Source organism: Taudactylus pleione, unplaced genomic scaffold, assembly GCF_031769625.1.
Source record: "Taudactylus pleione unplaced genomic scaffold, aTauple2 ptg000065l, whole genome shotgun sequence".
NCBI lineage: Eukaryota > Metazoa > Chordata > Amphibia > Anura > Myobatrachidae > Taudactylus > Taudactylus pleione.
This window is the reverse complement of record NW_028284467.1, coordinates 15,685,925-15,701,861: the sequence shown is the minus strand read 5'-3', so window position 1 is coordinate 15,701,861 and position 15,937 is coordinate 15,685,925. Positions and strand designations below refer to the sequence as shown.

Below are 15,937 nucleotides of genomic sequence, written 5' to 3'. Positions count from 1 at the left end.
AGGAAGTACTAGGGAAGAACCGGTCATGATGGTTGATGTAGCTGGTACTGAATATCCTTTTCTTGTAGACACAGGGGTGACCAGGTCAGTGATAAAATCTCCCGTTAATTTACAGGTGACCAACGAGACAGTACCAACAATGGGTGTAACAGGTAAAGTGGAACATTATCCTTTAACAAAGTCCACAGAGGTTACTATTGGGCCGTTGCATACCAGGCATTCTTTCTTCTGGCTGCTGCGGCTCCTACTAACCTGCTGGGAAGAGACTTGTTATGTAAGATGGGATGTGTTATATATTGCACCCCTGATGGTGTATTTTTAGATATCCCAGAGAGAGTTGCACACGAGGTGCGGGATATATTGAACACTCCCCAAAGGATAATGTATCACTCTACAAGTTTAAATGAGAATCCATCCCAGGTAGATGAAATGTTGCCCCAAATTCCAGATTCCCTTTGGACTAAGGATGGACAGGACACTGGATTAATGGCAAACTTAAGCCCTGTAATGGTATATTTAAAAGGCGGTAGGCAAGCTCCAAAAATTCCCCAGTACCCACTAAAACAGGAGGTAGAATTAGGGTTTTTTCCAATAATTGAGCGATTATCGCAACAGGGAATTTTAGTTCGTACAGCTAGTATAGCCAACAGTCCCATTTTTCCAGTGAAAAAGACTGGTGGGAGGGGTTATAGGCTTGTACAAGACCTTAGAGGTGTTAATAAGGTGGTAGAGAGCCAATTCCCTGTAGTGCCAAATCCAGCTGTCATTCTGATGCAGATCCCACCAAACGCAACCCATTTCACTGTCATTGACCTCTGTTCTGCTTTCTTTTCTGTGCCTCTCCACCCTGACTGTCAGTATCTATTCGCATTTACATACAGAGGTTTACAATACACATGGACACGGTTACCCCAAGGTTTCATAGACAGCCCCAGTATCTTCTCCCAGGCATTGCACTACTGTTTACAATCTTTTCAACCTGCCAATGGATCTGTTCTAATTCAATATGTGGATGATTTATTGCTATGTTCTGACTCGTTTATGTCATGTTTAAATGATACTAAACTTTTGTTACTTCATCTCTCGCATACAGGACACAAGGTGGCTAAGGACAAACTACAGCCGTGCCAATCCAGAGTAAAATATTTGGGACACTGCCTAACCCAGGGTTTACGACATCTTACAACGGGTAGAAACCAGGCCATACAAAACATGACACTGCTGCAGAATCAACAGCAAATTCATACCTTCTTGGTAATGTGTGGATACTGTAGAATGTGGATCCCAGGTTTTTCTATTTTGGCCTTACCTTTACAGAAAAGTCTCTTCCTCAAAGCCCGATCGTGTCATACACACAGAGGAATCAGAGCAAGCTTTCCTTAATCTTAAGGATAGTCTGACAAAAGCTCCTGCATTGGGAATACCGGTTTATGAAAAACCTTTTGATTTGTATTGTACGGAAGCCGATGGTTGTGCTGCAGGTGTCCTTACACAAAAACATAGTGATGCCAGTAGGCCCGTAGCATACTACAGTGCCCAATTGGATATTGTGGCAAGATCACTCCCCACCTGTTTGAGAAGTGTAGCAGCTACCGCTCTATTGTTGAGTAAAAGTGAGGACGTAGTATTGGGTCATGATATGATTGTCTACATCCCCATGCTGTATCTGCTCTGTTGAACTCAGCTCAAACCAGACACGTCTCTTCATCTAGGTTTAACAAATGGGAACTAGCTCTAATAGCACCCGCAAACATTACTGTTAAACATTGCAGCACGCTGAATCCAGCAACGTATTTACCATATGTACAACATGATGTACAAAGGGTGGAAGGAGAGGAGTTGCTGGCGGGAGGTGAGTTCAGCAGGCATAATGATACGCATGATTGTATGACATATCTGAATCAGACCTTTACTGCTAGACCTGACATACATGACACACCTTTAGAGAATGTGGAAGTGACCTTTTATACGGATGGGAGTTGTCATAGACAAACAGACACAGGTGAATTATGTACAGGTTATGCTGTTGTAAATGACACAGACATCATAGAATCTAAGCCTCTTGGTCCTCCTCACTCAGCCCAGGTGGCAGAGTTAGTAGCACTAACTAGAGCATGTGAACTGGCAGCAGGCAAATCTGCTAACATTTACACTGACTTGAGGTATGCGTTCGGGGTGGTGCACGATTTTGGGGCTCTATGGCATCTGAGAAATTTTATGACAGCAGCAGGCACACCAGTTGCACATTCCCGACACATAAAACAGCTTTTAGAAGCAATCCAACTGCCCAAAGCGGTGGCAGTAATTAAATGTAAAGCCCATACATGTGAGGATGATCCGGTGTCACCGGGCAACAATAGAGCCGATGAAGCTGCAAAATGGGCAGCAGGGTTAAAAATGTTTTCTCCAACTGAATAAATTATGTCTTTCCAAACAATTGATATGCTGAAATCAATTGAGATGCAAAATTTGTGTTCAATTCAGGAAAAATACATTTGGAAGTCCAAGGGATGTGGGCAAGAGTCCTCCGGGCTCTGGAGGGATGGACAAGGTAAGCCAGTAGCCCCCAAGGCATATTTCCCCAGCCTGGCTGAGGCAGCACACGGTCTGACTCATCTAGGTAAACAAGGTCTGTGCAAGTTGGTGAGGGCATACTGGTGCGCACCAGGTTTTTCTTCACAAGCAGAAAAGATAGCAATGTCCTGTCTGACCTGCTTGAGAAAGAACATAGGGAAAGCGATCCCTAATGAACCGTCCCACATTCCACCGACTGATGGACCTTTCCAGGTGATACAAATTGATTTCATCCAATTACCACCCTGCAGGAACCTTAAGTATGTATTAGTGTGCACAGACATATTTTCTAACTGGGTTGAGGCCTACCCAGCGGCCACTAATACTGCTGCGTTTACTGCCAAGAAAATAGTTCAGGAATTTGTATGCAGGTACGGTATCCCTAAAATCATCAAGAGTGATCAGGGTACTCATTTCACAGGTGATGTTTTTCAAAATATGTGTAAACTGACGGGTATTAATAGCCGACTTCATACCCCCTACCGACCGCAAGCAAGTGCCAAAGTAGAGAGGATGAACGGGACTATTAAAAATAAGTTAAGTAAAATCATGGCAGAGACAGGACTAGGATGGCCAGAAGCATTACCTTTGGTCCTACATAGCATAAGGACCACACCTAGACCTCCTATGAATCTGTCCCTATTTGAAATATTGTTTGGCAGACAACCTCAATTGATCATAAGTCCACAGGAAGACCTGAAGGGTAACAACAAGGTAACTGTAAAGTATCTTACATCAATGAGTAAGCAGTTAAAACAACAGCAGCAGAAACTGAAATTGTTGTCTAACTGTCATGATGTTGAACCAGGAGAAAATGTTATGATCAGAAATTTCTTGCGTTCAGGTTGTTTGACTGATCGGTGGGAAGGTCCGTACCATGTGCTGCTGACGAGTACTACATCTTTGAAGGTGGCCGAGAGAGATACCTGGGTCCATTCCACTCACTGCATAAAGGTCAATCAACCGGTGGAGAAACAAGTCGAAGACAAGGCTGATAGTGTGGACCTGTCGCTCGCGAGCTTGTTCCGGGAGTATTGAAAAGGTTGTAGTGAGATACCTGAACTAAAGGAAACTTGCAGGTTTTGTTGTGATAATGGATGGGCCTGCTGTGTTCATTTTCATATTCTCTTTTAGAGTGTTCACCATCTTGGTCGGTTCAGGGATATCCAGTTTCTGTGATGGGAGACCGATCAAGGAAATGGGAGCTGATGGCAGTGCTGATGGAGTGGAGTCAGGAGGAGTGCAATGCCAATCAGGGGAGTGTCTGACCAATCTTAGTACTGTTATTGTTAAAAGGGCTGTCATTCCGGATACTCGGGGATGGTGTGGAGGTTTATCATCTGAAGATTCCTGTATGTGAGCTATGTGGGTCCCTAGTTGATGAGAACTGTATCCAACGGTGCCAACCTAAATATAACCCGTACTGGGGTGGGTATCCTTTAAAGGATTATCATAGCATGGTAGGCAAAGTGTTAAATCAAACTGTTTGCTGAGTGTGTTCACATGTGCCACAGGGACAGCATAATGTAGGGTTGGTGCCATATCCACTGAATATCATGGAAATTTTAGAATTACAGAAAGGGAAAACATTGAATGGAAAATTCCTCTCATCCAAATCACCTCATTTCAAACTCTATCAATTCCAAGTAGATAGATAACTTTTGTGTTTAAACATAATCAACCCCAATAAACCCGGGAGTTGGGAAGTGATGGGGAATAATCAGATGATGATCTTCTCAAAAAGAGCTGATAATGAGTCCATAAACCATGATCTGTTACGCTCAATTAAATCTGGTGGGAAACATTTTAGGTATAGGTATACATTGAGTTCCATCAAAGAAATTATTGGTAAGGTGCCAAATGGTTATTGTGCTAAAATAATACAACCAGAAACTTGCATGTACCAGATGGAAGACCCAGAAATAGGATTGTTTGCAAGGGAAATGTGCTTAATGATAATGATGCATTCCATTCCTTATGTTCTCCCTGATAATGTATATTTCATATGTGGAAGAAAAGCGTATAAATGGCTCTCCCCGAGTTCCGAAGGTTTGTGTTACCTGGGAATAGTAGTCCCAGAAGTTATGACCCTCACACATGTTGAAATGCTTGGTATACATAAAAACACACCATCACCATATCTTCACACACAATATGAACACAGAGGCAAAAGAAATATGATACCTGGTGATGTGCATAAAGCCACTCAGTTAATCAGTGAGACAACTGGCTTTCAAGTTTTAGTTGCACTGCATCCCACCAGGATTGCCCGGGGTACATTAAATTTTAGGTATATTCAGGAACTTGCTAAATTAATAGATAATATCACCGAGATGTATGATGACACATTCAGGTATACAGGGAGAGAATTGCAAGCGTACAAGAAAGAACTGGTGCAACACAGGCTAGTGTTGAATTATTTAACTGCTGTTACTGGAGGGTATTGCGTAACATTAGCCACCCAGTTCAGAGTAAAATGTTGCACCTATGTCACCAATGATACTAGCGACCCCAAGGAGGTGATAGACCAAAAGATGGATGAAATTCTGCAGCTAAAATGGGAGTTTCGTAAGAACCATAACGCTTCAGTGGCTGAAGTAGGTGAAGAGATAGAAGGATGGGTTTCATGGCTGAACCCTGTAAAATGGCTCTCAGGTCTAGGGGAATGGGTCCAGGAAGTAATTGCTAGCATAGGCAAATTCTTGATCCTTATACTAACTGTCATCATAATAATTGGCATATGTGTCTGGTGTGTTCCTATTGTATTGAAGTGTAGAAAATGTAAAAATAGAATAAAATGCAAAAACGAAACTATGATTGTGGTCAGTAATGAAAATATGAATACCGAGGTAAATATAGAACTGCATTACAACCCTGAACTAGGAAATACCATCATTTGATGTATTATATTTAGACGTGCATAGAATATATTATTGAAATGTTATTTTTAGAACACCTCAGATAATGTTAAGTCTCAATTCCCCTTGAAGACTGCTTTTATAAGACTGGTGCATTCCCACACCTTTCACATGATCTTCCAAGATCCGCGGTGTGCGTATAATAGTAGTTCTATGTCCCCACCCAGAGACACATTATTGATGGATTAAGAACCACCTTGTGCCATCCCACAATAATACTAAATAATATGTAAATGTAAGCCTAAATTAAATTCAAAAAGTAGATTGTGATAGCATGTTGTTTGCTATCAAAGGGTGGACTGTCGAAGCTGGATAATTGGCTGAGACAAGATCAGTTTAAAATTGAATCGCAGCGACGCCATCTTGCGACTGGCCGCAAGACGCCATCTTGGAAATGAGATCGCAAGACGCCATTTTGCGAATGGCTGCCCTAGCGCCATTTTAGATAAACTCACATTTAAGTACATATGGCGATATTACTATTAGCACCATGTGATTGCATCTTTCATCATTTCTCATATACACAGTAATACGCACAATTGCGCTGTTAACTAGTCGCATATTAGCGAATGCATAAATTCCTATATGAAAACACCGTTTAGTAGCTAAATGCGCACGCACCCGCACCAAGTTAACTAGCGTCTTTATATCAAACCCAGCATACTCACACATTACATATTCACATACAAGGTTTCATAAGCTTTAAGGTATAAGATTTAAGATTGTTCATTTAGTATAAATGCTATGCAATAAAAATTGTTTGGTAACTAAGGTTTTATACATGATAAGTAAGCCGTGTTTGGTTTTGTACTGATGCGTTCTCTTTCCACAGTATTCCGGTATTATCGGTGGGGAGATCACATCATGCATTGGACCGCAGAGACTTCAAGCAACAAAATGTATATGATATGAATAACTGTTAGGATGTTGCATGTGGCGGGAATCTAGGGACCCTCAGTTGGAGGCTGGGTTGTGTCTATTTGAATCAGCCTGTTCAATGCTCTGTAACAGATGGATCCCCCTTGGGAACCAATAGCATCAGCAACAAACTTCCCTATTGTTTTGTCTATTCCTGGGGGATATAAATATGTGTCTTCCAACACTGGGTCTTTTGTCTTCGTGCTGAATGCTGATAGACGAGGGGCTTCTTGCTGATGCCTAACATCTGGTCCGGAAGCGCTGCGTATGTATATTGTACTTGGATCTGTATAATTCCTTTGCGCCGAATTGTGTCTGGATCAATAGCATGTAACTGACTGTACTTTTACTTGAATAATACTTGTGCTTTGGAACCACAGATTCTAGGTCTTAAGTCTTTATTTACTGTATGACTGTGTACGCAAATTAGCGTCATCTTTAGAAGGTATAGGCAGGATATTAGAAGGTATAGGCAGGATATTAGAAGGTATAGGAAGGAGTGTATAGATAGAGGTTCTGATCCAGTATCGTTAATGCTAACCCCGCTGTGCTACCTAAACCTAAGCCACCCCCCCACCCCCCCGTGGCTAACACTAAGGGTGCCCCAGACTTACCTCGTTCGGGCTGGCGTCCCTTTGAATTCCGGCATCAGGATTTCGACGCCTATCTTAAGTCCCATGTCGGAATTTCAGTGTCGGGATTGAGACCGACAGCATCGCGGGTGCTGGTCTCATAACTACATCCCAATTAGACAACTGTCCCAGCCAAAGTAAAAGTAGTACATAGCAGCCATAAATATTGTTTTAGAATTTCTTTATAGATGGGGTGCAGCCTAACCTAAAATCCTAATCCACTCTTACATACTTCTAAAGAGTGGAAGATCCCTTTTTGATGGGCATGCCTAATTATGGGGTGGAGACACAAAGCCGGGCATATTATTCACGAATAGTGCTGGAGATGTCAATATGGATTCCATCATGTGACAGAGAACATACAAGAGATAAAATATATGACTGTTCATTTTAAGACCAGAAGTATTGTACCGCGGCCAGTTAAAAGACGCAAGATGCAAGGACGAGAGCTGAACTTTCTCTTCATAGACACATTCTTAGTGCTAGCAGAAAATAGGCAGAAAAGCCATGGGATTCAGCCAAAAGCTACAATGTGATCTAACATTATCTGTTATCTTTGTGTTTCTGCAAAATACACTCCAGCAACAGCCAACAGGGAAGGGGCTGCGGACAAACATTGTTTTCAGAGCTATCTCTAGGATTTCCTGCTTGCAGAGGAAGACAGATAAGCTTTCAGGTCTACAGATGTATGCCTGTGACTTATATCACACACTTTCTTATCACTATTAACAAATATGTCTGAATTGAAACAAGAATAGCTGTGAATAATATGGAGGACTGAAGTTACGGTCAGAAGGGCTAATTCCATCTGGCTGCAAAATAGTGCACCTTTTTGTACCCAATATTGCATATAGAAAGGATGAGTCGGGCGCAGAGCTTGACGCCGGAGAAGCTTGATTTACTACCTTAGGCTAATACACGTTTTCTGTCTTTCCATTCCATCTACAGCCACAACGGTCATCATTAGTTCCGGAACCCCATGCCACTTGCCTAACACAGGCTACCCTTCTCTATATTCACAACTCAGAATAGCACGGATCTCTAGCTACACTCCCACAAGACAGAGGAGCTCCACATGATCGCATTGTCTCTGACCAGTTCCTGCCTCAAAATATCAATTTCACAGAAAGACAGATCCAACAAAGATCCGACCAACGTAGGACATAGTTGCACAAGAATCTGTAATATCGCATCTGCGCAGTCGCTGCATGCTGAAACTCACTATTTGCATCAAGTCAAAGAGATTCAGAATCAATCCCATAGTGTTTCATGTTTCACATAATTCAATGGAGTTTGCTGCAGACTGGACCTTGTGTGATAAGTGCAGGGATCGATGAGCAAATAAGTTTGACGCACTACTCAAACATTTTGTGTCCAGCTCTGATTCCATTGCTGTTTTTGCTCAACTATTGAGAAACTTATGCCAACTTTTGTGGAAATAAACGTTCCTGCATGCACTGGCAGTCACTGTAGTGATTAAAGCTTTGGAGAGTGTTTTATTCAAATAAACTTTATTTCAAAATGTGTGTTTATATTTTTGTTTGTTTTCACTATTTTAATATAAAGAACAATGATCATAGAGACGTTTACTCATTATACTGTGACCACTGAGAGGCAGCAAGCTTTTGTGGGTCACACTTTTGCAAAGGTTCTAGCCATGAACTGATCAGGCTGGTGACAGCGGCAACTCACATTGCGGGTTTTCCTGTTAAAATATGGTCGGCCCAGCCTGCTCAACATGATTTCCACTTTGTTGTAGAGATAAGTGGATCAGTTTTTCGGAATCCGAACACACCCGAACTTAGAGGTCCCAAGTTCCAGTTCGGAATCACTTCGGGGTTCCAAGTAGAATGAAGTTCTGACTTTGCTCTTCTCGCATTTCGGAACTAGGATTTAAAAGACGAATCTTGTGTGTTTTGGATTGTATTTAAGTCCCTCCATTGTGATTTCAGATGCTGTGAGGTGGTCAGAATTGACTGGAAATTACTGGAAATTAATGGTATTGATGTTAATAATACCATAGGACAGTGGTTCCCTAACTGTGTGTCGTGGCACTCTGGGGTGCCTCGGGGTACTTGCAGGGGTGCCTTGGGTTGGTGGTCCAGTACCAATGAAAATGATTTTTAGTCAGTGTGATAGGCAAAACCAGTGCTAATGGCTGACAATTAAAAAATATGTGGACAAAGAGAAGCGCAGCCCTGTCAATCACAACATAACTGAACCTAAGGGTGACATATAAGCACACTTCATTTAATTTTGCTGAATTTCTCAATAAGAAACTTTTGGTCCAAGGGTGCCGTGGAAGAAATGCTGATACTCTAGGGCACGTGACTCAAAAAAGTTTGGGAACCACTTCCATAGGAACAAAAACAGGTCCAAGTTACATGATTTTATCAGTTTTATTGATGTTTAAAGAACAAATCCGAACCATCACTGGTGATGTCAGTGGGGCCGCCCACAAATGGCAGGCATTTGCTTGGGAACGCTTCCATTTGTGAAGCCACCTCCCTGCCACGCCTACAAAACGGGGCGAGCTGTCAATCAACATCGACAGCCGCCCCTTTTGTAGTGAGCCACGGAGCGAGTGCATTTTGCGCTCGCTCCGGGGCGAGCGCATGCACAGTGCGCACTGGGCCACCATTGACTTGCTTGCGAGCACTATGCGCTTGCGAGCGGGTCTGAATCAGGCCCTCTGTCATTACATAAAGGATGGTAAATAGACTTTTCACACTCACCCTATAGAATTGGGTGATATCATGGTGCAGTGGTTAGCATTGCTTCTCACGGCACTGGGGACATGAATTTCATTTATACCAGAGCACCATCTGTGTGAAGTTTGTACTTTTTTCCTATTTTTGTATGGGTTTCTTCCAGGTTCTCCAGTTTCTTTCCATAGTATAAATATACTGGTACTATAATTGGCTGCTAATGTATTAATAATAAAGTTTAAATGTTCAAGGGCCATTGCAAACTCTGGGGATGCCCTACGCTGTGCTCCCCGCTACTCAGAAATAGCGCCCCAACCCTGAGGCATTGCATCTTTACTCTCGCATCCCTTACCTCAGCAGGCAGATGGCTTCCTCTGCTCCTCAGAGTAGGAGTGTGCCACTTGGCTATGATATCATACTCCCCAGCCTATCACAGACATGAAAGAGCAGAAGTGCCAGATAACAAGCTGGCAGCTGCATCTCTTCCTTGTTAGTGACCAACTCTCCACGTGGGGACACCTCAGGGGCACTAAAAACGCTGGATGAGTGACATTACGGCCTTTTTGCAAGATTTAATGGCTGGTAGACTTTCATAAATAGGCCCCTAAAAGTGTACTGACACATGAAAAATGCATGCATGCAACATGCTGACACATGGGCATCACTGCCCTAAGAATGATTACAACAGGTGCTGATGTCTTGAAACAAAGTATGGTTTCAGAGGTATAACGTGTAAAACAATATTATCTATAATATAACCACCCTAAATGTCTGTCTGGCAGTTGCTCTCTAGATCCCAGACAAAGCCCTGCCCACTTCAGCTCTCAGCTAGTGACAAGATGGAATGAGGCCCTGCACTCTCACTCACATGCACTAAAGTACAGAACAGTGAAAGGTAAATGGAAGCGGAGCAGCTACAACATGTCTTCCCTTCCAAGATTACACAAGACATGGCCGTGTTGTGCGACCCCAGCTGGGGCCTGCCAGCCCCAGGCCCCCTACTAGCTAGTGTTCTGGCCACCATCAAGCTACTGGCAATTGCAGCCGCACAAAGCCAAACAACATAAGCTACAGGGTATGTCAGGCACTGAAGATTGGCCGATCCTGGTCAGAAACTGACTCATCCCGGTGGTTCACTGCAGAGGCTGATGCGTTAAAAACAGCGTTTGTGGTGGCCGACAGGCTGCGGTTGTGGAAGGGAGACAGAAACAGCAAAAGACATGAAAATAAAAGATAAATACAAGGAAGGAAAGAGAGAGAGGAAATAAGGGCCAAAAGGTATATGCATCAAATAAAATTTGCAGAATATCCCCCCAAAACACCCATTTTTGAAGGCTACCCGCAAGTATTAAGTATCATCAGGATGTATGTAAGGTAGGCCACAGCAGATAGCAGGTATATCTGCTCCAGTCCCCCATTTTCGATCACAATAATAACCCCCATAGGATTCTACGGGGGCTGCTAAATGGTCAGATTTATTTGTCCCCTGTAGCTAACGCCATCTTTAGAAAGCACTAGCCCATAGGAGTCAACGGGATACTTTAATGGGTCCTATCCTCAGGGATACAAAACATTAATATAAATTGATATACCTTTATGTTATGAGGGTTATGAAAGATATGTCAATTTATATTCCTGTTATGTACCCCCGAGGAAAGGAGAGATGTGAGTAGACCCCCCGTGTTTTGGTTCTACATTTTTGTTGTGTTTTGGTTTTGACAAAACCACCTTCAAGTATTTTGATTTGATTTAGGATTTCTTTCAAAATTGATAAAAACAGTTAATGCCATGTAACTTGGACCTATTTTTGTCCCTACAGTATCATTAACATCAATAACATTAATTTCCCAGTAATGTTAGTAATTTCCAGTCAATATATATATATATATATATATATATATATATATTACTGATCCATGGAACAAAAAAGAATATATGCAAGAAGGATTCAGTACAGGAGCTTCCCCAGAAACCCGATTGGTGTGCTGCTTTGCAAAAATGACTGTAATGACACTTCATATCATGAGTTTCCATTAGCTTGCTGACAAAAGCACAACAGCCACTTAGAGGTCTGGAGCTTCTGAAACTTTCCACTCTGAGCTGCTGTCTATAAAGACAAGAATATGAGGGTGCATTTGTGTCTGAAGCCCAGCATTAATGCCTTTTGTGTGTAGTGGGAAAGTGAGACAAAATGTACATGACACAACAGCACACGCGGCATAACGTGGGGAAAATAATCCACTCTTAACAACGGCATATGAATGTTTTTCAATTAAGTATTGTCTCAAAGGTTTGAAAGTGGGATTTACATTCTGCCGAGGTTGTTTTCTAAACATTGTCAGGCTTCAGACGTAAGACAGATGCTAGCCTACACCCCTCTAATCCATGTGAACATTAAACTGAAGTATTACAATAGAGACTTTGGCTAAGGCCTTTTCATTTTAAAGTGGTAGAACACATGCTCATGATTTTTTTTAGGTATATTTCTTCAAATCTGTGTATAATGTAAATATTGGGAAATTAGGATTGAAAATTGTCTTTTCTTATTATTACCACAAACTTGCCAAGCCTTCTGTAAAGTCTGGGAGATTTCTGAATTTTTGGGGAGTCCCATGGACTTCCAGAAATGTTTGGCAACAATTATTCATAAGGCAGTACTGATGCCCGTCTAGGGCCGGCCTGCCAGCCGTCGGTTGAGAACCACATTAGGGAAGGGGCAATGATGGGGCATACTCACAGCAGATCCTTCCTGCTGCTTCTCTATGGTGAGACACATGGGGGTTAGAGAAGTGTGTATTGAGCTCTGATTGGAGGATCCCTGCACAAATGCTTCTCTGGCCCAAAAAGGTGGGCAGGGCTAAACCATTTTGTAGTACTTGTACAATTCATTAGTCCAGACAGCATAGAAAAGGAGTGAGTTTCTACTGGAGGCTCCACATCAAGGTGTGGATAGAGGAGAACTACACATTGTGTGTGTCTGGCTGTGAGCGTGTGATCCTGCCTGTGTGTATGTCTCTATATGTAACCCTGCCTGTATATGTGCATGTCTCCATAAGTCATTTGCTTTTATGTATGTGTTCAAATATGTCTCTATATGTAACCCTGCCTGTATATGTGAGTCTCTACATGTAACCCTGTCTGTTTGTGTCTCTATGTGTAACCCTGTCTATATGTGTCTCTATATGTAACCCTACCTGTATGTGTCTCTATATGTAACCCTGCCTGTATGTGTGTCTCTATATGAAACCATGCATGTATATGTGTGTCTCTATATGTAACCCTGCCTGTATATGTGTGTCTCTATATGTAACCCTGCCTGTATATGTGTGTCTCTATATGTACTCTGCCTATATGTGTGTCTCTATATGTAACTCTGCCTGTATGTGTGTCTCTATATGTAACCCTGCATGTATGTGTGTCTTTATATGTAACCCTGCCTGTATATGTGTGTCTCTATATGTAACACTACCTGTTTGTGTTTCTATATGTAACCCTGTCTATATATGTGTGTCTCTACATGTAACCCTGCCTGATTATGTCTCTATGTGTAACCCTGTCTATATGTGTCTCTATATGTAACCCTGTCTATATGTGTCTCTATATGTAACACTGCCTGTATGTGTCTCTATATGTAACCCTGCCTGTATGTGTGTCTCTATAAGTAACCCCCATCTGTATATGTGTGTCTCTATATGTAACCCTGCATGTATATGTGTGTCTCTATATGTAACCCTGCCTGTATATGTGTGTTTCTATATGTAACCCTGCCTGTATATGTGTGTCTCTATATGTACCCTGCCTGTATATGTGTGTCTCTATATGTAACCCTGCCTGTATATGTGTGTCTCTATATGTAACCCTGCATGTATATGTGTGTCTTTATAGGCAACCCTGCCTGTATATGTGTGTCTCTATATGTAACCCTACCTGTTTGTGTTTCTATATGTAACCCTGTCTATATATGTGTGTCTCTATATGTAACCCTGCCTGTGTGTGTCACTATAAGTAACCCTGCCTGTATATGTGTATCACTATATGTAACCCTGCCTGTATATGTGTGCCATTATATTACTCTATATTTGTGTGACCCTCTCTATATATGTGCAGTGCCTGGGGGGTATCACTGACTGCCCTCTCTCTCCAGTGCTGGATTTCTCACTAGGCACATGAGGCACATGCCTAGGGATGCTAAGAGCTGGGGGCAGCACAGTAGTCCTCCAACATCAGAGCTTTCCAGTGCCCAATTTTAGCTGATGCTAATTGGATTAGAGATATGCGGTTTCGTTTTCCTGAAATATGACCACAACCGAATTTAGGGTTTCTGAGTCAAATAGAGTCCCAGTTCAAAATAACTTTAGTGTTCCGAATCAAACTGAGTCCCGGCTCGGTTCTGTAGTCAATTAAGAACTCAGATTTAAAAACCAAACTAAGGTTTTAGATTTCATGTAAACAGGTCCAATTACATGACTTTAGCTGTTTTATCGATTTTTTTATTGATCTTTATTGATTTTTAAGGCATCCAAAACTGAACCAATACCGAATCCGAACCAAAACACTTGAGGGTGGTTTTGCCAAAACACAGTGATGAATTAGAACCAAAACCAAAACACGAAGACCACACACATCTCTTATTTGGATACAGAACAAAGATTACATCACCAATGATGCATCAAGAGTGGGCGCATGTGCAGTCCTGGAGCCAGGAAGAGTAGGTTCACATTGGGAAGAGTCTGGGAGGTTAATAGCCTGCAAAGGGCAAAAAAACAGGTAGCTGGAGGGGGTGGAGTCTCATCAGAATCCAGGTGGGAGTAGTAAATCCAATAATATTGTGCCTAGGGGTGGCCTGATCCCTAAATCTGTCCCTGCCTTTCTCCTCACCTTCCTCCTTGTCGTAAAATCATGCCAGTGGGACAGTTCTTGCACTGAATCTGAGTGGATATATTTCTGGCAGCATGCTGTGACTCTGGTGCATCTGCCATCACAACATACTGGTGGTTCCTGTGCAGCCATGACTGAAAATCAGGCAAGTAGATGGGACAGCTGCACTAAATATATTAAGAACAGCGTTATTTCATATCAATTGGTTGTAACTATATGGTGACAGCACAAGGAACATTTGGGATACTTATTTTATAAGCATCAGCGGAATTACATTTTAAACACTTGTTTATTTTCTTCTTTTCTATGTCTGTTTTTATTTCACAAGCTTTACATGTGCTAATTAAGATAAACGAATCAATATTTTTTATCATACGATGTAATAAAAGTTATATTTTAATATTTGATTTATTGCTTGAGTGCACCGAATCCAAGATTCTTTTCCACTTCTCCCCATTCCCTGGTCAGATTTATCTATATGTAATCTTTGGTAGCACCCCTCTACATTGGATTCTATTATTTATTGTATTTACAGTCATATTGTGAGGTGTTTGATGGGAGGTGAAGCAATTAAGATAATTATTTAGATTCCAGTGCAGTGGATACATCTGTGGTTTCTAAATCTAGCACCTTCAATTTGCTGGCCACATCCTCGCCATGAAATTCAAAGATTGGCGAGCATGTATTCTATAAAGAAAAAAGGTACAAATACTCAGAAAAAGGTTCTAGTACCCAACCATATTGATATAAGATTTATAGTAGCTTCTACACTGTGGATAAGCCTTCACATGCCTATTTTATTCACTTCTGAAATGATTTAACTGATTTCTCCCTGTTGCTGGAACTAGTTATAAGAATTACATTATACCATAAAAAGGTGTCGGTACTGAGTACTATTGAGAACCATTAGAAAAAAAACACCACTTTCATCTATTATTCTTTATTTAGCAGCAAGTCATTCTGCAGTGTTGGCCAAACAGATAACTTTGGCCCTCATTCAGAGCTGTACGCTCTGAATGAGGGCCGCCCTCCATAAAAATGGAGCGTCCTCCTGGACGCTCGTATAGCTGTGGGTCACCACCCACAGCCTATACGAGCGTGCAGTTTGATGGCCGCGATGGTCGTGACCATCGCGACCATCGAAACTGCGAGCCGCAGCCTGCGGTTGAGGTTTTCAACCGCAAGCCCCGGAGTGATTTTGGTTCTATCAGAGCCAAAATCACTCCCACTGACATCACTAGTGATGTCAGTGGGCCGGCTTCTAGCGGGAGGCGTTCCCGTGGGAACGCCCCCGTCAGGGAGGCACGCC

The 15,937-nt window shown here is 42.1% G+C and overlaps 1 protein-coding gene and 1 pseudogene across 1 annotated transcript in view; both read right to left on the bottom strand.

Moving 5' to 3' along the window:
- Positions 1-15,937, bottom strand: part of LOC148534714 (uncharacterized) — a 169,062-nt pseudogene that overhangs the window by 73,314 nt on the left and 79,811 nt on the right.
- The window catches only part of HDAC7 (histone deacetylase 7), a 348,234-nt gene that overhangs the window by 291,585 nt on the left and 40,712 nt on the right, over positions 1-15,937 (bottom strand). The window lies entirely within an intron of this gene.